This window comes from Petromyzon marinus, chromosome 30, assembly GCF_048934315.1.
Source record: "Petromyzon marinus isolate PM22_M1 ecotype Great Lakes invasive population chromosome 30, UKy_Petmar_22M1.pri1.0, whole genome shotgun sequence".
Lineage (NCBI taxonomy): Eukaryota > Metazoa > Chordata > Hyperoartia > Petromyzontiformes > Petromyzontidae > Petromyzon > Petromyzon marinus.
This window is the reverse complement of record NC_133696.1, coordinates 11,770,057-11,796,181: the sequence shown is the minus strand read 5'-3', so window position 1 is coordinate 11,796,181 and position 26,125 is coordinate 11,770,057. Positions and strand designations below refer to the sequence as shown.

General features: G+C 48.4%; 1 protein-coding gene across 5 annotated transcripts in view; it reads right to left on the bottom strand.

The window, feature by feature from the left end:
• The window catches only part of LOC103091698 (semaphorin-3C), a 415,462-nt gene that overhangs the window by 345,872 nt on the left and 43,465 nt on the right, over positions 1–26,125 (bottom strand). For 2 of the 5 annotated variants that reach the window (XM_076070749.1, XM_076070751.1), the window contains exon 2: positions 15,528–15,626. The exons of 2 other annotated variants lie outside the window; for them this stretch is intronic. The gene's annotated coding sequence lies outside the window, so the exon portion shown is untranslated. Of the gene's footprint in view, positions 1–5,146; positions 5,212–15,527; positions 15,627–26,125 lie in introns of all 5 variants that reach the window. One more of the 5 variants, XM_076070750.1, reaches the window with a different exon arrangement.

Genomic DNA, 26,125 nt, shown 5'->3' with positions numbered 1-26,125 from the left:
CCTCTCCAGCCCCATTACTGGCAGAGTAAGCTTTCCTTCAGCGAGCCTCTCGACATTGTAACCCAAAGCCTTGCACTGCCATGGCCCAGTAGCGTGGGCTTCCATGGGGTCTGCAGTCCATCAGCACACACACACACAAGGGCCACTGTCCGGAAGCCGTCCGCAGTAGTCAGTGTTGATAAGTTTTCACTTACACTTCTGTGAGCCTCGTATGGAGGAATTCTTCTAGTTTGTTGTTGTTGTTTTTTTTTAATATTGATGTTCTTTACTGACCACGTGAGAGTCCCTTCAGATTAAACGGAATAATTATTCCCTTTCCGCGGGAGACCTGCGTTCAAAATGTTCAACTTTGCAGGAATTGCGCCAAGCCAAACAATTTCAGATCTCATTCCAAAATACTAATTAAGGGGGATTGCCTCGACGTTGGTGTACGAGCACGAAAAGCCCTCCACCGGCTTCCCCTTTACAGAGGTCACTGCGAGGAGCAGTCACCGCCCGTGTGTGTGTGAGGGCTCTGCTGAACCTCGTGAGCGGTAGTGTAGTGGTTAGCGCTACGCTGCGCTACAAACCCGGTGAGCCGAGTTCGATTCCCGCTCACGGCCAACACCAGTGACGATTATCTGAACCGGTCCTGGGCCTCTCCTAGATCGACTGAGCCTCAAATGAGTACCTGGTGTGGTGTGTGAAAATCGCCACTAGAGAGACAAAGGCGGCCAGGCGTGGTGCTGGCCACCCACCACCTCGTGTGCCGTGCCGGCCTTAATATGTGCTCCCGAACAGCACTTGCCCCAACAGTCTGTTAAGGCTATGCGGGGGATCTCTGTCTGTATTTGCCCGTGAGTCGATGGGACTTTGTTGATGCCTACCTCCCTAAGTGGCGCTTTCCCACCGGCACAGACAAGAGGCGTCAGTGACGAGCTGCGACAACCATCGGCGGCTGAGCGCGCCGTGGTCATTGAGCGGAACGAGGCAATAGGCCGCTGTTGGATGACCTCATCGAAGGAAAATCAAACTCGTGATTGCGTTGCATTGCAATAACGGAGAGGTGAGTTTCCCCTACGAAGCCCCTGAAGTCAAAAGTAAAATGCAGCAATGATAACGTCAAGTCGCTGCTGGATAATAACTCACCCTTAGTGAACATAGAAATACACTGTGTTCATTCAAATCATAATTTTTTTGTTTTACGAAATTCGTCAATGACATTAAAAAAGGAACTATAAATATAATCGGTGACGTTGTTGGGGCAATGGCCCTTCCGCATAACACAAGGAGGGCACGTGCCCTTCCGCATAACACAAGGAGGGCACGTGCCCTTCCGCATAACACAAGGAGGGCACGTGCCCCTCACGGTGCTATTGACGAGCGTGTCGAGTTTGTGTTTTTTGTGCGTCTCGTGCACCACTGCCAATGCAGGAAGATGAAACACATTGTTTTATTTTAATAATGAATGACTCCAATTGGAGTGGTTGTGCACAATGTAGTTAACCTATTAAAGTGGAGTAGTCAATGAGTCAAAGTTGGCAACATGTTAACTACCTCGCCTGGTATACAGGAGGTCGTGGGTTTAGTCGCGACCCTGTGATGCCTGTGTATTTGCAGTTTGCATGTTCTCCCCTCCGCATTCAGAATAAACATGCGTTTAGAGTATTTGGCAGCGATACATTTTAACGTGATGATGAGCCACTTCGTGATGATGAGCCACTTCGTGATGATGATCCACTTCGTGATGATGAGCCACGTCGTGATGATGAGCCACTTCGTGATGATGAGCCACTTCGTGATGATGAACCACTTCGTGATGATGAGTCACTTCGTGATGATGAGCCACGTCGTGATGATGAGCCACTTCGTGATGATGAGCCACTTCGTGATGATGAGTCACTTCGTGATGATGAGCCACTTCGTGATGATGAGCCACTTCGTGATGATGAGCCACTTCGTGATGATGAGCCACTTCGTTATGAGGAGCCACTTCGTGATGATGAGCCACTTCGTGATGATGAGCCACTTCGTTATGAGGAGCCACTTCGTGATGATGAGCCACACTATCATTTGTGGCCAGGTCGCTTCTGAAAAAGAGCTACATAGCTCATTGGGCCTTGCCTGGTAACATGAATAAAATAGTTTAGTTTTGGATGAAGGACTCCCAAAGCCATGCTGCTTGTGGAGGGTTGCATGACCATACTTCACCATGGTGGTCATTACGTCTCTCACTTGCCACTTGGCTGAGAATCAAAGCCAGGTTGCTGGATTCCTAATAGAGAGTGCTAACCACTGTGCCACCACTCCATTTAAAATATAGTCGCCCATAATTTGCCTTTACTCATTTGAGTTGTCAATGTTTACAAAAGGCTACATTATGAATGCAGTCCAGACTAACAATGTAATGATTAAGTAAGAGATGATATCGCTTCACTCCACCGAGAGGAACTTGAGTTGTAAATTATAAGTTTTGAACGATGCGATTAATCTTTGTCCTTTAAAGCGAACTGCACGTGTTGAGTTTTCCACGTACATGCTGTGCAGCTAAAATTGCTGGTTTACTGCACTATAGAGAGGCATTTATCTCCCGCTGGTCTGTTGTCAAGTGCCGCGTTGATTGAAGTCATATTGATTGTTTCTTATGATGCAGCATTGAGAATGTGACACTTGCGTTAACACAATATGCATTACCGAAAAAATATATATTACGGCCATAGATTAGAGCTAGAAAATGTTTCGCGTGAAATATGGAACATTATGGTTAACCAGCAATAGGCGTTAGGAAGATGGTCCAAAAGACATTTTTATTAAAGGGCAGTTCCAATGTTTTGGGCATGAGAATGTATTCCAAATAACAGGATATGGGTGGCAAAAATGTGTGATCTTCAGACCGGGGGATATGAATCATAACAGTACGGTATTGTGTGAACTGGGGGAGTTTGTATATTAAAATAAACGACAGAGTTTCACTAACACCGTATTCTCCGGATTATAAGACCCTCTCACCGCCCTCGCAATTCAAAGCGAAAGTTGTGAGCAACACTTACGATCTTGTTCGGTGCGTGCGTGCGTGCAAGCGGATTGGATCAACTTTATTGACACTGGGCGTAGGCTTGGAGTGCGTCTCACTTTCGCGGAGCGTCTTCTAATACGGAGTATTCGGTGTGACGATCTGATTCCCCGCACAACCTCTTTGGTGTCGACTCACTTGTCAATTACCCCCAACAGCTTCCAGCCTCAAAATATCATCTGCAGATGAATCCCATTCATCAACGGCCTGGGAGGCTCAGAGAGACGCGCGTCCTCTGCCGCTTTAGTGGTGACTGCCCCCACGGAGAGTCGAGGTGCTGAAACAGCGACGGTCACGCGCGCTTGTTATGGTAACGCTGCGTTTTGAGCCCCGTCAATCGCACGTGTTATGAAATTCCAAAAAAACAAAACAAAGGGAGGACGTTTTTTTTTGACGACTCGCTGCACGCGCGCGCGTTGGGTTACGGTGGGTCGGACTCGGCGGGCAACGGAATGCGAAGAGGCGCCCGGTATCGGTCGGTGCACGAACGGGTCGCTGCATCCTGCTGCCCGCGCTGCCCCAGCGCCACAGCGCCCCCCTGCCCGCCCCCCTGCCCGCCCCCCTGCCCGCCCCCCTGCCCGCCCCCCTGCCCGCCCCCACGCACGCGCCCAGCGGCGCGGGACGCTGGGTCGACCGCGAGCCCCACTCGCTACGGCTGCAGCAGCTGCTGCTAGAAGGCCAACACGTGGCATATTTCTGCAATGCAAATGTTAGCGTGACTCGTACGTTTTTGATCTGTTATGTTTCAATCGGGGTTTTTTCTTTTCTTTACGCGGCCAATTCATCATTGCCGGTGCTTATTTTTAAGGAGGTCGGAGCTGTATCCACGACTGTATAGTAGACAAAAATGTTACAAAAATAAAGGTGCAGCCGCGCAATCGCCTGCTCACGCCACTGCTGGTGGGAGGACCTCAGCCAAAGGAAGCTCTTCCGCGAAGAGAGTCCCTCTCGAGGATGTTTGGCCTACTCTTCCACGTTGGCCAGATGCCTTGAAAAACGAAAAATAAAGATGCCCTCATGCTCAATGGGATTAACTGTTCTGGTATAATTGCATATATCTACATTACATATAAAACACTGTACATATTCAAATTGTAGAAAAAAAACTGACCCAGCCTAGTACGGACATTGCACTATTTATTATGTTTGTAAATTATTATCTTGTGCCAAGAAGTCCGTAAAAGTAGTACCACGTTAGGACTCATTTGCACTGAGGTCTGATGCGTTTTGGCCACGTGATTGCTGATGGATATTACCAAGACAGTGCCAATTGCTCTTGAAACTTTCCAGCTGTAAAGGCAATTAAATATGCTCTACTTCTCCGCGGAATTATACATGTTTCTGCAAGTCTTCAGCTGTTTGATTCAGATGAAAGGGTTGACGTTGCAGATGTTGTCACACTCGAACAGCGGCCAGCAACCAAAACAACAAGGAGAGACATTTTTTTCGAAATCGGAAAAAAAAACCCTGGCTATTTCAAGAGCCACAATGCATTGCGGTGAATACGATACGATGACGACCCCTGCGCGAGACGGAGTAAACACTGCCTCCTCTCAGAATGAGAATGGAAAGCTCCTGGACCACGTGGAATAACTGTGAACATCGTCAAAGAAGCGGGGACCAGTTGCCTGGAGCAACATTCGCGGACCGATTTTTGAAATGTTTACACGTAAACCTCGGCCATTGTTGCGTGTAATGTGTGATTCCCAATTAAGTGACCTGGAGGTAATTTTTAGCATTGAGATGTTTGGCCAATACCAGTTACAATGTATGGGGGCAGGAAACCAGGGATGATGGCGGGAGAAGCTGGAGGAATACCATGCGGAACAGGAGTAGAGCATGCAAACTCCACACAGAAAAGCACCCGAGTTGGGAATCGAAACCAGGCATTATCACTGTGTCACCCTGAACGCTAAATGATGCCTCGATCATCGTGTCCGCGTGTAGATTGTTCATGAAGATCAACATGAAGTGGGAAAATGTAGAGACGAATAAACCACGTGATCAACCGGGGTTTCAGGAAATGATTATTTTCCATTTAGCACGTACAAACTATTAAACAGATCTTGGAATAGATTCATGAACATATATTACCTTTGCGCGTAGCCTTTGTAGATTATGAAAATAGATTTGATGCAGTCATCCCAGGTCTTGCAAGCCTAAGGCGAATAAATAAAACATTAGAAATTTAACGACGACAAAAAAATATCGCGATAAAAACAAACAGCCACACTGACGTTGCATGGGAAAAGCAGCACAAGGCAGACAGAAGGAGAGTCAAAGATGCACTTTCATCCAAGTTTGGCTTTGGAGTGCTCTTAGAAAATTTTACTTAATAATGAAAAGCAACGTACGAGTGTGCCTAAAGTAAAAAAAAAAAACATGGGGTGTATTACTTGCTACGACATGTGGCCTCAGATACGTGGACTCTGACAAAGCAAGTGGAACAACATCTGAAAAGTGTGCAAAGAAAAGCGCGGAGAGATGCACGCTTGGCAGAGAATCGCATTCGAGGTCACGCGCAGGGCAGCGCCATCGTAGCGACACGAAAAGAGAGCAGGGGGGGGGTCACCTGAGTGGGGGGGGGGGGCAGGAGCCCAACCCCCCCCCCCTCTCACAGAGCTCTGTGGCGCGCGAAATCCGGTTGCTGTCCGCGGAGTTTCTGTTACAATCGGCGTATTGTAGGGGGCTTGCGTTGAGTTGCGATTAATAAAATAAAAAGTAATGGGGATCGGGCAGGACCACGGTCACTTGGCGGTCGAGACTAGCGACGGAGTCGCACACAAAGGAGGAGAAATGCGCCCGAGAAGACCTCCAACGCCGAGACGAAGCTCTGGCCGGCGTGAAAGAGGAGACCAAATCACTTTCTAGATGGGCTCTCCCTCTCTCTCATGATAACTTCCTCGCCCGGTATACAGGAGTCTTGGGTTCGATCCCGACCCTGGCGATGCCTGTATATATGGAGTTTGCGGTTTTATCTCTCCTCGTGGGTGCGTAGATTTTTCTCCGGGTCCTCCGGTTTCTGCCTCCACATTTAGAATCAACGCGCCCTCAGTATTTGGCTGCTTATAAATTTCCACGCGATAAGCCACTTCTTTGCGCTATCATTTGCAATAGACAGGTTGCTTCTCAAAAAGAGCTACACAACTCAGTGGGGTCTTACCAGGTTAAAATTAAATTTACAAAAATTGTTGTTTGAAAAAATTATCGGAGGGCATTCCACCAGCAATGGCGTGGGGAAGACATTGCAGGGGCTGGCACCTTTTGCCGCTTTCCGAAAGAGCAACAGTGTCGCAATCATCGTTCGTGCTCATCCCAGGTAGAGAGGATCTGCTCGTGACGCCGGCAACACAATGGCCTCAGCACCGCGTGCCGCTCCGGGATTACGTTCGGAAATCTCTGCTTGTGTGCGTGCACGTGTCTTGTGGTGCATTGTGCATGGGTATGTTGTGGGACGGGGGCGGGGGGGGTCTCGTGGTTGATATCCATTGAGTCGTTGCATTTCCCATGACACTTGCAGCAAATTGGCCGTTCATGCAACGTTTTTTTTTTATTTCTACCAAAGTGCTGTTCGACGCAAACTGGAAATGTGCCGCTCCGTGTCGCGTAATTTACACGAGAAGACCCACTTGCGTTGGCGTCCCACTGGAATCGTGTGCAATGAATGATACTCGCAATAAATAATTGCCTCGTGAAAGATGAACGTCCGTGACAAGATGCAGTGCACAGCTCTCATTGCTCGTTCTTGTTGAATGCGGATTCATAATTTGAATCTCGCGTAATTTGTCAGCGCTTTGTCGAGCCATTTCCGCATGAAGGCCTCCTGCACCGATTCGGTTCTGGAGGTTGTTTGACCATAGTTCACCACGCCGGTCACTGTGGGTTGGTGAAGTTAGCGGGGAAGTCCATAACCGGTTCAAGGTATCACTTGATATTAAGCGTGGCCGGAAATCGAACTCAGCTGCGTTCAGAGCACAGTGCGGTAACCACTGCGCCGCCGCTCCCCCAAACGCAGTATATTTTAAATGGAATTGACAAATGTATGCTTGAAGTGGCCGAATACCTTCTCAAATAAATGGCACTAGAAATGGGAGGGGAAAAAAAAAATCTAAAAATATTTCGGAACCTTTAGAAAAATAGTCTAACCCCCGTCCCGCCCCTCTCACTAAAAAAAAAAGCCCTCTCAGAAACAACAAGCGAGCTGAAATGTACCTGGGCATTCGCGAAAAAAAGAGATCTGACTCCAACGTGACTCATCGAGCTCGGCTGTAACATGATGCGAGCACGAGTTTGATGAGGACGGATACATTGGGAGGGGAGGCGGTTGTTAATGCCCAACAGGCTTTCCAACGGCCTACACAAAATACAAACGCCGCACAGCTGCTTCCTGAGAGGTTCTCACAGTGTTGTTAAATTACAAAATCAAGCCCCGGTGTGCGCCCGTGATCAGCCTGCTGCCATCTGCGTCCGGTAATTCACGGATGTCGTGGAGGGGCGTGGAGGGGGGGGCATTACCAGAAAGTGCACGGCCACGCTACGAAGTGGAGGCTGAAGAGCGCCACGCGTTAAGCACAACGGGCAGCCTCGTGCGTGCGCCCGTACCAAGGGGTGCGGCGGGGGGGGGCACAGTCCGTGTGGTGTGAAAGTAACGTGCACACGACAAACAGGTCACCTCCAGGGAGCATTACAGAGTTACTCTGACCCACAACTCTATTGCCCGCGACTCATGTTATCCGCGGTAGCTGTTGGGTGCCCGAAAAATCCTATTACACGCGTCCTGTCCCTTCCTATGCATCCGCCGTTATCCACAACTTTCCCATTCGCCCATGGGAAACGACTTCCAATGTTGCACACTTAACCAGATAAGAGGAGCCGCACAGCAAGTTACTCCAATTATCCGTAATTATCGGCGATTTAAGTGAATAATCTCGTGGATAAGAGGTTTGTGATATTGTTCCGCTACAAGAGGACTTCTGTACTTGTAAGACTGAGGAGTCTCCCATCTGCTGTAGTACGTATGTTGAACTTATTTCGCAGCGTACATATCCAACCGTGTTAATCGGAGGTGTGGGGGAAGGACAACAAACTAAGCACAAAAAGCAGTTCTATGGAAATAAGTTTTTCAATCTGGATGATGTAAAAGTGCACTGCTCCAGTGGCTTCCTAATATCGGAAGGAAGAGCGTTCCAGACGGCCTCAGGAGCGCATCTGAAAGGGCGCGATTCAGTGAGACCGTCTTTTGTCGATGGCCAGCCAATACACGTGTTTATATATTACTCCCTTCGTCTTTATTTCTTCATCGCAAACTCGTCAGCGTCGCGTCAAACATTCTCCACATCTCGCAGCACGCGCCACTGGATGCGAGCAGGATGTGGGTTGGGCAGCTGTGGCCGCACGGAGTCGTTCCACGCCTATCACCTGTCCCGGGCAGCGACTCCCACTCACGTCCACGGGCAGGTGCGAGGAATGAGGCCCTCGCACCTGCCCTGGCCCCAGCCTGTGGATTCTCTGACTCAAAAAAAAAAACGAAATTACAAAAAAAACTAAACTTGTTATTTTTTTTACCAGGTAAGGCCCCCCCTGAGCTATACAGATATTTTTCAGAAGCGACCTCGCCACATGATAGCTCAACGGAGTGGTTTTATCACGTGGACATTTATAACAGCCAAATACTCGAAGCGCATGTTGATTCTAAATGTGGACGGGAACAACCGGAAGACACGGAGACGAATCCACGCGTCCACGCGGAGAACATGCCAACTCCAAATATACAGGTATCGTCAGGTCGGGATGGAACCCACGACCTCCTGCATACCAGGCGAAGTAGTTAACATCTCGCCTCTGAGCCGCGGCATCGCCCCTCTCCCTCCCTCTCTTCCCAAGCATGTTCACCATCTCACACCCTCCCATGTATATCCACCCCTCTCCCTTCCATGCACTGATTGAAAACGAATTTCTTGAGAACTGCTTTGTGTTTAGTTTCTTGTCCTTCCCCTGCACCTCCCATGAGCACGGTTTGCTACGCACGGTGCGAAAGGAGTTCAACATACGTACGTGTACTGTATCTCCATCATCTCTCCAATGCATCCCCCTGCCTCCCCTTGATTCTCCATCCTCACGCGTCTCCCTCCCTCGCTTTCATGTAGTTTGGCCCTTTGAGGCCAGTGCTCAGCAGCCTGTGCTTTATTTAAAGACCTCCATGTGTTTCGACCAGTGGATATGTTATCAGAGACGGCTCCTCGCGATGGGCCCACACGGGAGGAATAAAAAAAAAACACATTTAATCTGCAAATTCTCAACTGGCTCTGGTCACATCAGCACCGTAACATTTCTGTGGCTGCTGCACGTGTAATTGTATCGAGGCGTAAGTAGCAACACCCCCCCCCCCATCTCCTCCACCCCCCCCCCCCCCCCCCCAAGACTCAAGGTCCACAGTCTCGTGGTTGAGGCATTGCGTACTGACCACCTGTGTGGTCACTGAGGACACTGAGGTCATTCGTGGATATTCCCCGCCACGCTCAAGTGCACCACCGGGGACTTCATCAGTCACCCAGCACCGCCGCCCACGCCAACAGCAACGCCTACACCCCTCCGGTGGTTAAAGTGAGAATCTCATGACACAGTCCACGTGGTCGCAGCGCGTTCCCACGGAATCTCTGCTCGGTCCATGAAGACGGGTGCAGAGGGAACACGCGCACCTGGTAGGAGACACTGTCAGACGCAACGGGAGCAATGCCCACTGGGGCACCGTCATTGAATCTCTTTTTTTTTTTTTCACAGTACCGAGTGCAAAGAGTGCGTTTTACTCCCGTGGCCATTTGTGGAATTGTTCAAGAGCGCAAAGTTGCACAATTATAACGGGCGATTCGTCTCAAGTAGGCTCACGCCGGCTGCTCCATTGGCAACATTAACTCCAAGGAGGACGCTAGAGTGGCTGAGCGTGAGAATCGCGGTGGCCGATTTTTGTTCGGCGACGAAGCGCCCCGTTTCGTTTTCCTCGCGCTCCTGGACTCGCATCTCCCAGCGCTGTACGCCCAGCAGCAAGAGAGTTCGCTGTACATGGGCACGCCGTAGTAAGTTGATGAGCAGTTCAGCTGTGGTGGGGTAAAGTAGTGTGGGTTCTCAAACCTCTTCCAAATACGTCTGGCCAGCGTGGAAGAGTAGGCCGAATGCTCTCTAGAGTGGGCTCCCTCTCGGAGGCCCTTCCACCAGGGCTGCACCTTTACCATGGCCTCCACGCGCGACGTTCTTAGTGCCGCAAGGCACTGGCCAGCAATCCGCGTACAGGAGGGAGGCTGCCCTGTTATACCACGGTACCAGCTACCTTGTTATACCACGGTACCAACTACCTTGTTATACCACGGTACCATCTACCTTGTTATACCACGGAACCAGCTACCTTGTTATACCACGGTACCAGCTACCCTGTTATACCACGGTACCAGCTACCCTGTTATACCACGGTACCAGCTACCTTGTTATACCACGGTACCAGCTACCCTGTTATACCACGGTACCAGCTACCCTGTTATACCACGGTACCAGCTACCTTGTTATACCACGGTACCAACTACCCTGTTATACCACGGTACCAGCTACCCTGTTATACCACGGTACCATCTACCTTGTTATACCACGGTACCAACTACCCTGTTATACCACGGTACCATCTACCTTGTTATACCACGGTACCAACTACCTTGTTATACCACGGTACCAGCTACCCTGTTATACCACGGTACCATCTACCTTGTTATACCACGGTACCAACTACCCTGTTATACCACGGTACCAACTACCTTGTTATACTATGGTACCAACTACCTTGTTATACCACGGTACCAACTACCCTGTTATACCACGGTACCAACTACCCTGTTATACCACGGTACCAGCTACCCTGTTATACCACGGTACCAACTACCCTGTTATACCACGGTACCAACTACCCTGTCATACCACGGTACCAACTACCCTGTTATACCACGGTACCAACTACCCTGTTATACCACGGTACCAGCTACCCTGTTATACCACGGTACCAACTACCTTGTTATACCACGGTACCATCTACCTTGTTATACCACGGTACCAGCTACCTTGTTATACCACGGTACCATCTACCTTGTTATACCACGGTACCAACTACCTTGTTATACCACGGTACCATCTACCTTGTTATACCACGGTACCATCTACCTTGTTATATCACGGTACCAACTACCCTGTTATACCACGGTACCAGCTACCTTGTTATACCACGGTACCGACTACCCTGTTATACCACGGTACCAACTACCCTGTTATACCACGGTACCAGCTACCCTGTTATACCACGGTACCAACTATCTTGTTATACCACGGTACCAGCTACCTTGTTATACCACGGTACCGACTACCCTGTTATACCACGGTACCAACTACCCTGTTATACCACGGTACCAACTACCCTGTTATACCACGGTACCAGCTACCTTGTTATACCACGGTACCATCTACCCTGTTATACCACGGTACCCTCTACCCTGTTATACCACGGTACCAACTACCCTGTTATACCACGGTACCAACTACCCTGTTATACCACGGTACCAGCTACCCTGTTATACCACGGTACCATCTACCTTGTTATACCACGGTACCAACTACCCTGTTATACCACGGTACCAACTACCTTGTTATACCACGGTACCAACTACCGTGTTATACCACGGTATCAACTACCTTGTTATACCACGGTACCAACTACCCTGTTATACCACGGTACCAACTACCTTGTTATACCACGGTACCAACTACCCTGTTATACCACGGTACCAGCTACCCTGTTATACCACGGTACCAACTACCCTGTTATACCACGGTACGAACTACCCTGTTATACCACGGTACCAACTACCTTGTTATACTACGGTACCAACTACCCTGTTATACCACGGTACCAACTACCCTGTTATACTACGGTACCAACTACCCTGTTATACCACGGTACCAGCTACCCTGTTATACCACGGTACCATCTACCTTGTTATACCACGGTACCAACTACCCTGTTATACCACGGTACCAACTACCCTGTTATACCACGGTACCAGCTACCCTGTTATACCACGGTACCATCTACCTTGTTATACCACGGTACCAACTACCCTGTTATACCACGGTACGAACTACCCTGTTATACCACGGTACCAACTACCTTGTTATACTACGGTACCAACTACCCTGTTATACCACGGTACCAACTACCCTGTTATACCACGGTACCAACTACCCTGTTATACCACGGTACCAGCTACCCTGTTATACCACGGTACCATCTACCTTGTTATACCACGGTACCAACTACCCTGTTATACCACGGTACCAGCTACCCTGTTATACCACGGTACCAACTACCTTGTTATACCACGGTACCATCTACCTTGTTATACCACGGTACCAGCTACCTTGTTATACCACGGTACCATCTACCTGTTATACCACGGTACCAACTACTTTGTTATACCACGGTACCATCTACCTTGCTATACCACGGTACCAACTACCTTGTTATACCACGGTACCATCTACCTTGTTATACCACGGTACCATCTACCTTGTTATACCACGGTACCAACTACCCTGTTATACCACGGTACCAGCTACCTTGTTATACCACGGTACCGACTACCCTGTTATACCACGGTACCAACTACCCTGTTATACCACGGTACCATCTACCCTGTTATACCACGGTACCAACTACCTTGTTATACCACGGTACCAGCTACCTTGTCATACCACGGTACCGACTACCCTGTTATACCACGGTACCAACTACCCTGTTATACCACGGTACCAACTACCCTGTTATACCACGGTACCAGCTACCTTGTTATACCACGGTACCATCTACCCTGTTATACCACGGTACCCTCTACCCTGTTATACCACGGTACCAACTACCCTGTTATACCACGGTACCAACTACCCTGTTATACCACGGTACCAGCTACCCTGTTATACCACGGTACCAACTACCTTATTATACCACGGTACCAACTACCCTGTTATACCACGGTACCAACTACCTTGTTATACCACGGTACCAACTACCGTGTTATACCACGGTATCAACTACCCTGTTATACCACGGTACCAACTACCCTGTTATACCACGGTACCAACTACCTTGTTATACCACGGTACCAACTACCCTGTTATACCACGGTACCATCTACCCTGTTATACCACGGTACCATCTACCCTGTTATATCACGGTACCAACTACCTTGTTATACCACGGTACCAACTACCTTGTTATACCACGGTACCATCTACCCTGTTATACCACGGTACCAACTACCCTGTTATACCACGGTACCAACTACCCTGTTATACCACGGTACCCTCTACCCTGTTATACCACGGTACCGACCACCCTGGGTCTCACGGTACCATCTACCCTGTTATACCACGGTACCAACTACCCTGTTATACCACGGTACCAACTACCCTGTTATACCACGGTACCAACTACCCTGTTATACCACGGTACCAACTACCTTGTTATACCACGGTACCAACTACCCTGTTATACCACGGTACCAACTACCCTGTTATACCACGGTACCAACTACCTTGTTATACTACGGTACCAACTACCCTGTTATACCACGGTACCAACTACCCTGTTATACCACGGTACCAACTACCCTGTTATACCACGGTACCAGCTACCCTGTTATACCACGGTACCATCTACCTTGTTATACCACGGTACCAACTACCCTGTTATACCACGGTAAGAACTACCCTGTTATACCACGGTACCAACTACCTTGTTATACTACGGTACCAACTACCCTATTATACCACGGTACCAACTACCCTGTTATACCACGGTACCAACTACCCTGTTATACCACGGTACCAGCTACCCTGTTATACCACGGTACCATCTACCTTGTTATACCACGGTACCAACTACCCAGTTATACCACGGTACCAACTACCCTGTTATACCACGGTACCAGCTACCCTGTTATACCACGGTACCATCTACCTTGTTATACCACGGTACCAACTACCCTGTTATACCACGTTACCAACAACCCTGTTATACCACGGTACCGACCACCCTGGGTCTCACGGTACTGACCACCCTGTGGCGTGTGGACGAGCCACTGGCCAAGGGTTATTTCAGGAGAACATCGTCGGACGCTGACGGTTCCAAGCCGGTTCGAGGGAACAGCGGCCGCCCTGGTTAATACTGCGGCTGTATTCATCAAAAGAACGCACCGTCTGTTTCACAGTGGACTTGAAAGAGCCCACGTTGTAACCTGGCGCGCATTTGACGTTCGGTGTTCGCATGGACGCTGCTCACTCGCCAACGGCATAACAAGCTAAATGCCTTTGGCGCATTCTGGGGGTGGACATGCGCGCCACGTGAAATGTGAAGCAGCGAAGGTGAGCGGTAAGCGCAGCGCAGAGTCGCGCCCGATCGCCGTCACGGAGCGGAGCCAAGATCCCAAGGTGAGTGGCTCGGCGCGCAACGCCTCCTTCCACATTAATAACAACGTCGCTCAGCAGCACGCGGCCGTAAAATATTGCCGATGGTTAAATATTAATTTTCATTACAGCTCTTGGGTTATGAGCCGCACCACACACACCACACTTGGCCTCAGCTAGGGGGCAGTGCATCAATCAAATGTAAATTGCTACAGTGTTTCTAAAATTCGGCATGAGGCATTAACTGACTTCTGAACTTTCCCCTACACTTCTGGATGCATTGCTTCCTTTTTTCCTTTCCACACTCATAACTTTGCCTTAAAAACATCTTTACAATCGCAGGCGTGCAGACTGACCAAATTGCAATGCGGTATTTGGCACGTCAGTGGTTTTGTTTGGATCATTTTCTTCCGTTTTAGGATTTTTAAGCCCAAGAAAGTTGCCGGGCCCCGCTAGAACTTTGCACATTAAAGAAGAGAGAATGAAACAATGCGAAGCCGTAACCCTCTGTTTTTTTAAGGTGCCACCACTCCCACACCCCTTTATATACCACGGCTTTCCCTAAGAAAACATCGACATTTCAACATACATGCTGCTCTTTAATTTTCCACAAAGTCCTTTATGAAACCGAGCCGAGCGGGAGACGGAGGGGGGAGGATTGAGCGCGCAACGCTTTTGTTTGGCTTTGAATGGGGCAGGGGTGAGTGTTAGCTTTCAAACTGGCCTTCCTCTCTCCGTCAGCCATTTGCCAATCCCCCTATTGCTCTAAAACCTCGCACACCACACACACCTCGATGCCACCTTTACAGAGACCCCGCCGCAAGCCCCTTGTGTTTGCCTTCGGGGCTAGACACATCGCCTTTTGTGAAATAACGCGGCAAGCCGTGGCTGCTGCTGCGTGCGCAGTGAGACCAGGCACAATGTTTCTAAGGTATATATATATACAACCTGCAAGTACGTTGCTCGCTTAATTATGCCGTACCTTGTTTAGTGTAATAATTTACAGCTCTCGGCCGGTCTGCTGCTGCTGCTGGGTGAAGGCCTCCGCGCGGCGTGGTTGCGTGTCCCGACTTCACCGCGTCTGTCAGAGCAGATTGGTGAAGGTGGCACGGCAAGACCAAGTTCAGATCTCACTCGCCACCAATTCCAGCAGCCCTGGCCAGGAATCTAACTCAGCTCACTGGGTTCGAAGTACAGACACATTAACCATGCGCCATCTACTGGGGCACCTTCTACCAGCAGTGGCATGAGCAAGCAATTGCAAGGGCTGCACCTTTGCAAGAAGCACACATTTCATCTTGTTAATGGCTGTTAAAAAATGTCTCGCATCCAGCCAAGGCTTGGCCAGAATTACTATTTTCTTTCCTAGTGTGGAGCTGAGCATTGTATTTATGACTTCCGTTCACGGGACACTGCAACACATACATTGTGCTGTCGGACAGCTCATTGCTTATGGATTTGCCACGTGAAATAATTGTGCTCGCACGAACCCCAACACGCTGACAACAGCGACACTTCCAACATCAGCTTGCGAGGGCAAACTACATTATACTTATTTATTTGTTTTACCGGGTAAGGCCCACTGACCTATATCGCTCTTTATTTTAGACGCGGTCTGGCCACTCGGCCGGAGGGTGCTGTGGGTGGGTTGGTTGGCACCGGCCGCGGGTAATTTCAACAGAAACATCGTTCAGGGCGGTGATGGGGGCCCAGCAAAGGAGGGCGCTTTGCCGCTCCTTGTCACGCGATCGCGGTTCGAAGCGGCAGTGGCCACCCCGGTTAATACGGGGGTGGCTGTACTAACAAAAAGACTGCTTCAACGTGGACTTTAAAGAGACCACGATGTGGTTTTTAACTTTTTAACTTTTAAATAAATAAAAAGACGAGGTTACGTGTGCTTGGGGTCACGGTTCCAATTTTAATTTCCATGTTTCTAAAATTACCCATGGATTATTTAATTGGTTAGGAGTCACGTAGCAACGTTGCATTCTGTGGGTAGACTGTGCCCACCTGTGAATCGTAGCGCCCTCGAGACAGCCGTGCGCTATGGGAAGAGTGAGAACATCAAATGCATAGCACTTTGGCTGCTGTAAATGAAACTTTGTATATATATATACCGTGATGTAAGTTGTAGATGTGGTCTGTGGTGTTTCGGTGTTGATGCCACTCACACCGACAATACCGCCTGATATACCACACGTGCCGCAAATACGTGAAGGTCTCCCTTTTGAAACGAATGCATTTGGCTGTAAATAAAGAGGAGGCATTCAACTGAACGGATGCGCGATGTCTCCACCACACTAAGGGGTCGATAAAAAATATATTATAACTGTAACAGTAATAGCATATACCGCACACCGCAGAGCAACGCGTCTCGCTCCGCTTCCATCGTTAAAGTAGCCTGGGTTTTCTCTCGCCGTGCATGGTCTATGACACCCGGCCTTATTTCTAGAGTTCACTTTTTGTTTGGCTGAAATGTAAGTGGCCCGATGCGGTTCCACGAGCTTGTCCATGCGAGTCGCCAACTCCCCTAGAGTCCCCAAAAAGCCAAATGGAAGCTCCTTCCTGGGGACACAAAGGAGTGACCTGAACATGGCAGAGCCTCTGGGACTTCAGGAGACATGGGTGTAATTACCGTGTCCTAGCCCGTGTCTGGGCTGGCCCAGCATAGCTCAGCTTATTCTCTTCGCGGAAACATTGGACAGCCTCGGCTACACTGCATGCCCCCTGTCCTAACACACACACGCACGTGCCATACAGAACTCGCAATCCTAGCGGGCTGTGAAGGGGCTTACTGGGTTTAAGCGCTCGTTATAGATGCCATCCTCTGCCCATCAGATACTGTTGCATGCCATTGTGCCACGATGCTGTTGCGTCTCACACCTGCTCGACTTTAATTGGGGGGTTTTCTGCGGTGTAGGCGAGGAAGGAGGAAGAAGGGGGGGGGGGTGTAGGATGTGAATCGTCAACAACGACCGTTCATTATTTGAACCGGTCCCCATTATCTCATATCTGCTCTTCCCACTCGGCCTGGAAATGGTGCGCGGTTGTAATTAATGCATTGCACCTGCGCGCGCCCTCCGCAAAGCTTTTTTGATTACTGCTCACCAGGTGTGGTCCATTACTTGTCAGCCCTGCAGCCACCCCTTGTGTGTGGTGGTGGCGGTGCCGATTATCCCCCCCCCCACCCTCTCTTTGCATACGACGGGAAACAGCTCCACAATTCATTCAGAATCAGAACATTTATTTCTGCTGCAGGAGGAATCCGATGAGCTATAAAGCTCTTTTTCAAATATGTCCAGTAGGGGCACGGGGTAAGAACGTTACAACAACAAACTACAACAACACCACAGTGCAAATTACAAAAAAGGTCAACAAAATCACCCAAACACAAACACAAACAACACTAAACCATCCTACCAGACAAAGCCCACTGAGGAATCAACTTATTGTTCACAAAGCGACCTCGCCACAAATGATAGCTCAACAAAGTGGCTTATCATTTGAACATTTATAGCAGCAAAACAATCGAAATGATCCCAATGCATCTTTCTAAATGTGGAGGGGAAAACCCCCGGTAAAACAAATCTACGCGACCACGGGGAGGACACGCAAACTCCAAATATACAGACATCAGGGTCCAACCACCGACCTCCTGTATACCGGGGCGAGGAATATCACGTCGCACCACATTCAGGGGGCAATGCCACGCGCCTCGGAAACGTCAACAAAAAGTGTGGCCCGGCTTGTTTGTTTGTTTTTTTGTGAGAGCCGCTGCAGCCTTCTTCGCGTTCCTGAACTTTAACGAGACGCGCCGAACCCGCGCGTTCACCCTCCGGAGAGGCCGCCAATTGCCGGCATTGCGATATCGTGGGATCGTGCGGAGGTTAACGGGCAGATTTTTTTTGTTCGTTGATTTTTGAAGACATCAATGAAGCGACGCAAAATAGCCACGGCTCCGTGAACATGGGCGTTTGCATGACGTATAGCGAGCGTCATTCATGCTTTCGGCATCCCATAACGCTGTAGGTTAATTAGATATGCGGACCAAGTCCCATAAAACAGCCACTACCAAGCAAACGAAACCAACCCCCCCCCCCCCACGCGACCAAGCAAGATGAAAAACGAATAAATAAATTGAGAAATGGCACCAAAACAAAGCGCACAAACAACAACAACAACAACGAAAGTTATCACAACAAAGAAATGAGTCCACGAGGTCGCCTACGACTACTACGACTAGTACAGACCACAGTCCCAACTTCCCAACCAAGGCAGGAAACTCCTTTACATCAATCGGTCCAACGTCCAAAAAGTGACGACGTATTTTTCAGCGTATGCCTTGGGCAAACGATAACTGATAGTGCATGAACGCCTCGGTGTCACGTTGACGTGCCAAGCTGTCAATGGCGATGTAAATACCGAATGCTGTCAGCCAGGCGCATTCGCCAATGTTTGCCTGACACCACACCTCAGCCAACCCCTGGCTTCTTAACTTGGAAACCCGAGCAAACCTCGGTGTGGCCACAACACAAACACGCCATCCATCACGCGTGCAAAATCAATACAGCAAAAAGCAGGCATACCCAGGCCAAATACCTGGGCGAAAGATTTTCGCCACAGGGCACCAGCACACAAGAAAGGGCGTCGTTTTCATTTTATTCTACGGACAAAAAATATGACACGGTAAACATGCTGCGCGCCTTTCAGGCTTAAGAATACTGGGGGGAGAATCGAGGAATCGCCGGTTGGGTGTTTCTTCTCTGCGTGGTTATTGAATGACCCCCACAAGCACCACACCGTGCACCCTGCGAACAATGGCAAAAGGCCATTTCGTCGTCTCGTCGACTTGATATGTCATCTTGGCAGACGATGAGCACACAACTGTGTTCATCTTTAACACTTCCCTCTAAAGGATGTGTTCTTATTTGTTTAAAATTACGTGTCAATTAACTGCAAGTGTGGCTTTGTGGTGTTCTGCTGCTGCTGCCGGGGCCTGGGTTAACCATTACGATGCTGGATCAGGGCAGTGGCAAATCCCATTACACTGCGATGATGCAGGACCCAGCGCTACAGGAAGTATAAAAGGCAGCGTTCCGAGGCTCCCCCCCAACTGCTTTGCAAATGACGAGTCCAGATCAACTTTAAACCCCAAGACAGTCCGATCCCTCAGGGCCAAGATCAACCGTCCATTAGTCACAGCGAGGAGCTGTTGCGTGTGGGGGTCACGGAGTCAGGGAATTAAACCTGTGGCACTTAACCTCGTACAACGTGGCGGATCCAATCAAAGAATCTGGGTTTGAACCTTGAGTCGAGGCATATGGATTTTTTGTAATATGGATTAAAAAATACAAACTGTGGCTCGTCTAATCTAGATAGAAATTACCAATTGTTTTGAAGTTGTGTAATTTAACACATGTAATGGATTACAAATGCATTTGATTTACATGTCATTTACATTTCATTGTCCCATCTCTTACTGTAAAACAAGATGTGACCGTTCATTCCGTTCGGCGCTGGCAACGCGCGTCGTCTGCGTCTCACAGCTGAGATGCCCGCGCATAGAGGGCCTCTGAACAATAACCCCGAGATGTGACAACCGCTCATAGTCACAGAATCCAGGGGAAAGAGTGAAGGGATATAATCAGGTTAATCTTGGAAACCACCTGTGTTGAATTTCGATTTAAAGCTTTCGTGACTGCAATGATTCATCTTCTTTGGTTCTTTCGGTAAAGTCACGTAGAATGAGAATAAAATAATAAATTGATAAAATAAAATAACACAATAATATTCTCACGACGTTTCGGCCACAACACAAGTAGCCTTCTTCAGGTGAAGGAACAGAACTGTCGGGACGATAGCACTTCAATGAACGCTGCTAAGATTCGTAGCGTCTTTTAAGCTAGGTGAGAGAAGTAAATCACGTTGACAAAGGAGTTTACATATCAAACAGGATAATTTAGCATTGAAATAGCTCAGGGATTAGCTTGTACCTGGGCACAGAAATAGCTATGTTAAATTCAAAGTTTACATATCAACAGAGGCATTTATTATATGGACGCTAAAGGGTTGCAACTACCCAACTATCATACAGTAAACCGATGTGAAAAAACTAAGTAACCGTGGTGTGAGAGGTATTATTGACTTATGTTTTGCACATTGAAAACAAGTTCCTTTGCAATAAACTCACCAAAATTATGTCAAAGGATCTGAATATCGCAATCTATTCTTTTGCCCTTATTCCATTTGCAAGTGGTGTAAAAATGAACAGTCCTAATCAATGTGTCCATGAAACATGCGTTTGTTCAGGCATTCATTCCTTCATGTTGCATACGGTTTAGCCACTGTTAAAAGCTGTTAATAATTTCCATTCCTTTATTAATGCACTGCTGGATGAAGGCCTCCCCATTCAGTATAGGCCATGGAGGTAGTTCTACTATACTTCACTACGGTGGGGAGATGTTAACTACCTCGCATGGTATACAGGAGGTGGTGAGTTCCATCCCGGCCCTGGCGTCTGCTGCTGTGTATTTGGAGTTTGCGGTGTCTCTCTCCCCGTGGTCGCATGGATTTTTCTCTAGGCCCTCCGGTTTTCCCTCCACGTTTAGACTCAATGTCATGCGTTTAGAGTATCTAGCTGCTATACATTTCCACGTGATAAGCCACTTCGTCGAATTGTCATTTGTGGCAGCCAAGTCGCTTCAGAAAAATAACTATGTAGCTCAGTGGGCCTCACCTAGTAAAATAAAAAAAAATAGTTTAGTTTAATATTTTGTTTAGTTTTACTGGTCAGAACAGTACTGGTGGAAAAGCAATGGGATGGGCGAGAGGTGGAGGTTCAGGAGTGGTTCAGACGTCACTCGCCACTGACGTTGAACTCAAAGCGAACTCAGTTGGCCTGCTTCACTGAGAACCACTGCGCCTCGAGTGGCCGCTTCTGATTCCAATGCAAAAATATACATGATTCATATCCGCACAGTGAATCACCACACAGTGGCGTCTGTCCTGAAGTGACCTTTGCATTTGTCGCGACCGATTATCTCGCCAATGTATGTGGATAGACGGAGAGAAAGAAGTCCGGCACGTATTGGAATTGCCTCGGTTACCCCCGGACGCTGTTGCCGTGTGAACTTCCAGAATGTCCAAATTTCACGGGGATGTAGCTCCATCTTAAGCGCTGTCACCGGTAACCGCGCGCGAATCAATGTGCCCGTGCGCACACACTTTTTTCACGAACGCAGTTTGTCCATACGGTTCGAAGCGACCGCGTGACCAACGTTTGTCTAAATTATAGACGCGCACAACAGCTACCTCAATTCAACATTGCAGTGTTAATACAGTGGCAGTGAACGATGTTGAAGTATTCACAAAGTTGGGAACCAAACAAATGTCAAACAGTGCGTGTGCTTTAATGTGTCGGTTTGAGCCGCCTAAGATGTGAAATCTTGTTGCTCACAGGAATATCGAGCTCCACAGAGGAACACTTTTATTTACGAATTAGTTAATACACATATATTTGTGTGTGTGTGGGGTTCGGTAGTGTAAGGGTTGGCGCGCTGCGCTACGAACCCCAGCCACCCGAGTTCGATTCCCGCTCACAGCCAACATCAGTCACAATTATTTCAACCGGTCCTGGGCCTCCTCCTAGGTCGACTCAGCCTCAAATTAGTCCCTGGTGCGATGTGTAAATATCACTACTGGGCGTTGTGTTGGCCACCCAGCACCCTCGCGTGCCGTGCCGACCTTCATAGGTGCTGCTCGCTAACAGCACTTGCCCTATATAACAGGCTATATGGGGGAATATTTGTATATATGTGGGTCAATAGGATACTCTTAGAAAGCCTGCTGCTTGGTCATTAACGTGTACACGGTGCCAACACATCGGCCTGCGTTGCATGCAGTCGTGAAATTAGACCTGTCACACGCGTACAGTGAGCACACTATCCAGAACATTTTCATAACTGCGTTTGATTCATTTGGCAGACGTGTGCGTGTGTGCGCGTGTGTGTTTGTGTATGTATGTGCGTGAAGTATCGGAGGTACGGCACCGGGCACTGGACCACCCTGTCCTCCGATGGTTATTTATACAGCAGTTGCGGCACATGATACGGATTGCATTAATAACGTGCTGCTACAGCTGGCCCCTGCGTCTGGGTTTCGCGTCAGCACTCAAGAGCCTTACCCTTTTGGGTGTCTGTTCATCAGCTCGCGCCGATGAACAGACGCCCGAAACAGACGCAGAGAATCCGCATCACTGCGGTGCGCAAGTCCGACACACGGTTGACATGCCATTAATATTCACATCTGTAAACGCATTACGTGTGTGTTTTTAAATAGGTAAACATGTATGTGAGTGGAACAGCACTCTGAGGGCTTATAGATGCTCAAGCTAGATGTTGAGAGCGAAGCGCTAAATCGAGGTCTATTAAGCTTGCTCCTCGTGGCGTAGATAACACAAAATTTGACGGCGACAAAAGATGACTACATTTGGCTTTAACGGCGCCTGGCATGAATTATCCCTCGCCACACGCCACGGCGGTGGCATCGCGATGCCGGGCGGCGGTGGTGGTGGTGGTGGCGCTGGGCGCTAGCCACCTCGGCAAGAGCGCTCGGGGCCGGGATGCAGCACAATGGGCTCCGGCTCCATAGCTAAATAAGTTTATCTTCTTGGTTCTTGCGGTAAAGTCCACGTAGCATGGAAATACAATAATAAAAATTAAACATAATGAAATAAAATTCTCACAAGAAGATGAATCTCTGCAGTCACGAAAGCTTTAAATATAAATTTAAATAATTAAAGTATTCATTATTTGCTTCATTAAATAACTGAATATGAGAGCATCACACATCGGCTGGAATTCATAATCATATAACGCCAATTAACGTGAAAGCAACCGTTAATCTCTCGTCCCTCTCTTGCCTTCATCTCTCTTCTCTGGTCGTCTCGTTAAATCTCGTCAAAGCTTTTTGGTCATCTCGCTCATGAATCTAAAGTGGGGGTGGGCGCGGGGAGCGGGTGGCAGAATTTATTTCTGATTTGGGCCCCCCAATGGGCCAGCACCCCCATTTTTCAAACAATTATTTTTACTCGACTCAATGGGAGGGCTACAAGCACGTTTTTTTTTGTTTGACTCGGCCCATCATCCCTGACGGGCCATGAAAACAAAGCCACGGTGGAATCTCAGCAATGGTTGCGTTTAATGGCAGACTACGGCCCCGCCATGGGAACGTAGCGTTTCCTCTCCTAGGTTAGTGCCCCCTCGCAGATTCGAGAGTTGTCCCCAAGCCATCGCTACTTCTCGGTGACACTTTCTCTCGCTCTCTCGCTCTCTCTAGCGGCTGCCGGCGCTCCGTTCTGCGCAGTTGTCAAAAGAAAATCTGAATTGTCATGCGGCCATCATCGCAGGGAAGGACCGTCTGAGATGAAATAAAACACAAATCAGGTGATTTTATTTTTTTGTGCGGTCATTAGCAAAGCCAAGTTCAGCGGTGACCACCCCAGCGAAGGTGTCCACGACCTGGGAGTTCCTCCGCTACTCCGTCATGGGCAATCGCTCACTTGAGCTACGTGACCACCTGTGCAAGGCTTCATTAAAACCCCCTGTCGGCTTGGCTCCACTGTCATTCTTTGGCATTCCGGATTCCCAATTTTCTATGGGCTACCCATACCCCCCCCCTTTTTTTAAACAAACTTTCTGTGACGCTTTCCAAACCGATGAAAGTGCACGTCCAGAGGGTATGCCAGCAAAAAAAACATGAAATCGTTGCAATATGCCACAACGTTCACGGGTGAATAGATGAATGGAGTAAAGATGAAAGGGCAAGGAATATTATTAGTATTGAAGAACCGAATACTCCAGCAACACGCTTCAGTTGGCACAAGAGACGGCGGAGTGTACATTTAATGGTTGGGTTGTCGTTTCCCATTAGAGGGACTACCTCTATGAAACGTGTTCACTGTGCTGGAGTAACTTTTGTATTCACCTACAGTATTTGAAAATGTGCTTCACACTTTAAATATAAAAGTTTTTTTTTCTCAAAAGGAAGCGAAATTCACAAAACACACTCACTATAGAGCGTAATTGTGTGTTCTTGCAGTGCGTGTGTATGGACAGGTGTAACTGCTATAATTAACCTAAAAAAGGACAAATTGCAGGAAATATGTGTGCGGTAATTTGGAATAATAGTACAGTCTTTACATTTTTGTTTGTAAACCTAACAACCACTTTTGGACCAGATGTGTTGCTACCCTGAGCATATATTCTATACCACCTTGTTCGAATTGAGTTTTTTTCCTATTGTTTACATCCCCACAGTGGTCGGTAAAAATGAGTACCTCGCCCCTGCCACAGGAATGTGGAGTTTCCTCCAAATGGCTCTGGGCTGCAGACGGAAAATTTAGCACCGCCTCGATTACTCACTTGAGCAGGAAATGACTTTGATCCTTTTTGCTTAAACCACGACAATCGCTGATTTTAAAAACATCTATAAATGCTTGCCTCTTAATTAAATGAGCGCAGTGATTAGCCGCAAAAGATCTGCGGTGGCTAGCGGTGGGTGGGTGGGGGACACTTGGGTGTTGTGAATATGTAAATATGTGAATATGTGCTGCGGTGGTTCACCGCCGTCACGGCGGTACGCGACATGCCGAAAGCGCACAGCAGAGTGGACATTCAATGCCAATCAAAATTCCCTTTTTGATCAACGCAATTAAGCGTCTACGCACCATCAATCCACCAGATGTGGCTGAGGGAGGATGCTTTCCGCTTACCTTGTGGCTTTGTTATAAATGCATCCTCGTGCAATTGGGTTAATTGTACAAAAATACCAGACGTTTTGCTTGGTCGCTTGCCAAGAAGGCGAGGGCTTCGTGTTTCTAAAATGGTGCATTCAATAATACCAGGTATTAGGCCCCATGTGTTTTGGCTCGGATTACTTTTTTTGTTGTTAATCAAGTGTCTGATTTTAAAGGCTTTAATAATAAAAATGTGCTCAATTTCTTTAAAGCCTGCATGCGAAGCGATACGCTCACCACCACCACCACCACGTCGTCGTCCCCCGCCCATTAATTCCACAAGAATAACTCGGCCAACGTGACAAACAAATCTCCCCGACAAATCCCAGAACACGCGGATCGAATTAAAATGCAATCACTTACGTACAATGCCTTCACGAAGTGGCAGCCGTTAAGGTAGCAGAGGGAAAACGAAGAAGGAGCTCATTTAAAACATCGCGGTGGTGAAGTGCATGACGAACAATGCCTTGAGGAGAAGCAGGTGCATATGTACGTGTGTGTGTGTTGAACTTCTTTCGCACCGTACGTAGCCAACCATGCTAATCGGAGGGTGTGCATAATACACGGAGCCAGTGCCTTGGCATCAATGGAAGTCATTGGCGATAGCTGTATACTGAATTCGTAAGGGTGTCTTTTTATATACTGTATATATAGAAACCGGATTTTTAGTTTAGAAATGCAATTGGTGGAGAATTCTGCATCATACGGATCATCCCAGCACCTCCGATTGGCACCGTTGCTGGCTACGTACGGTTGCGAAAGAAGTTCAACGTGCATGCGTCAAC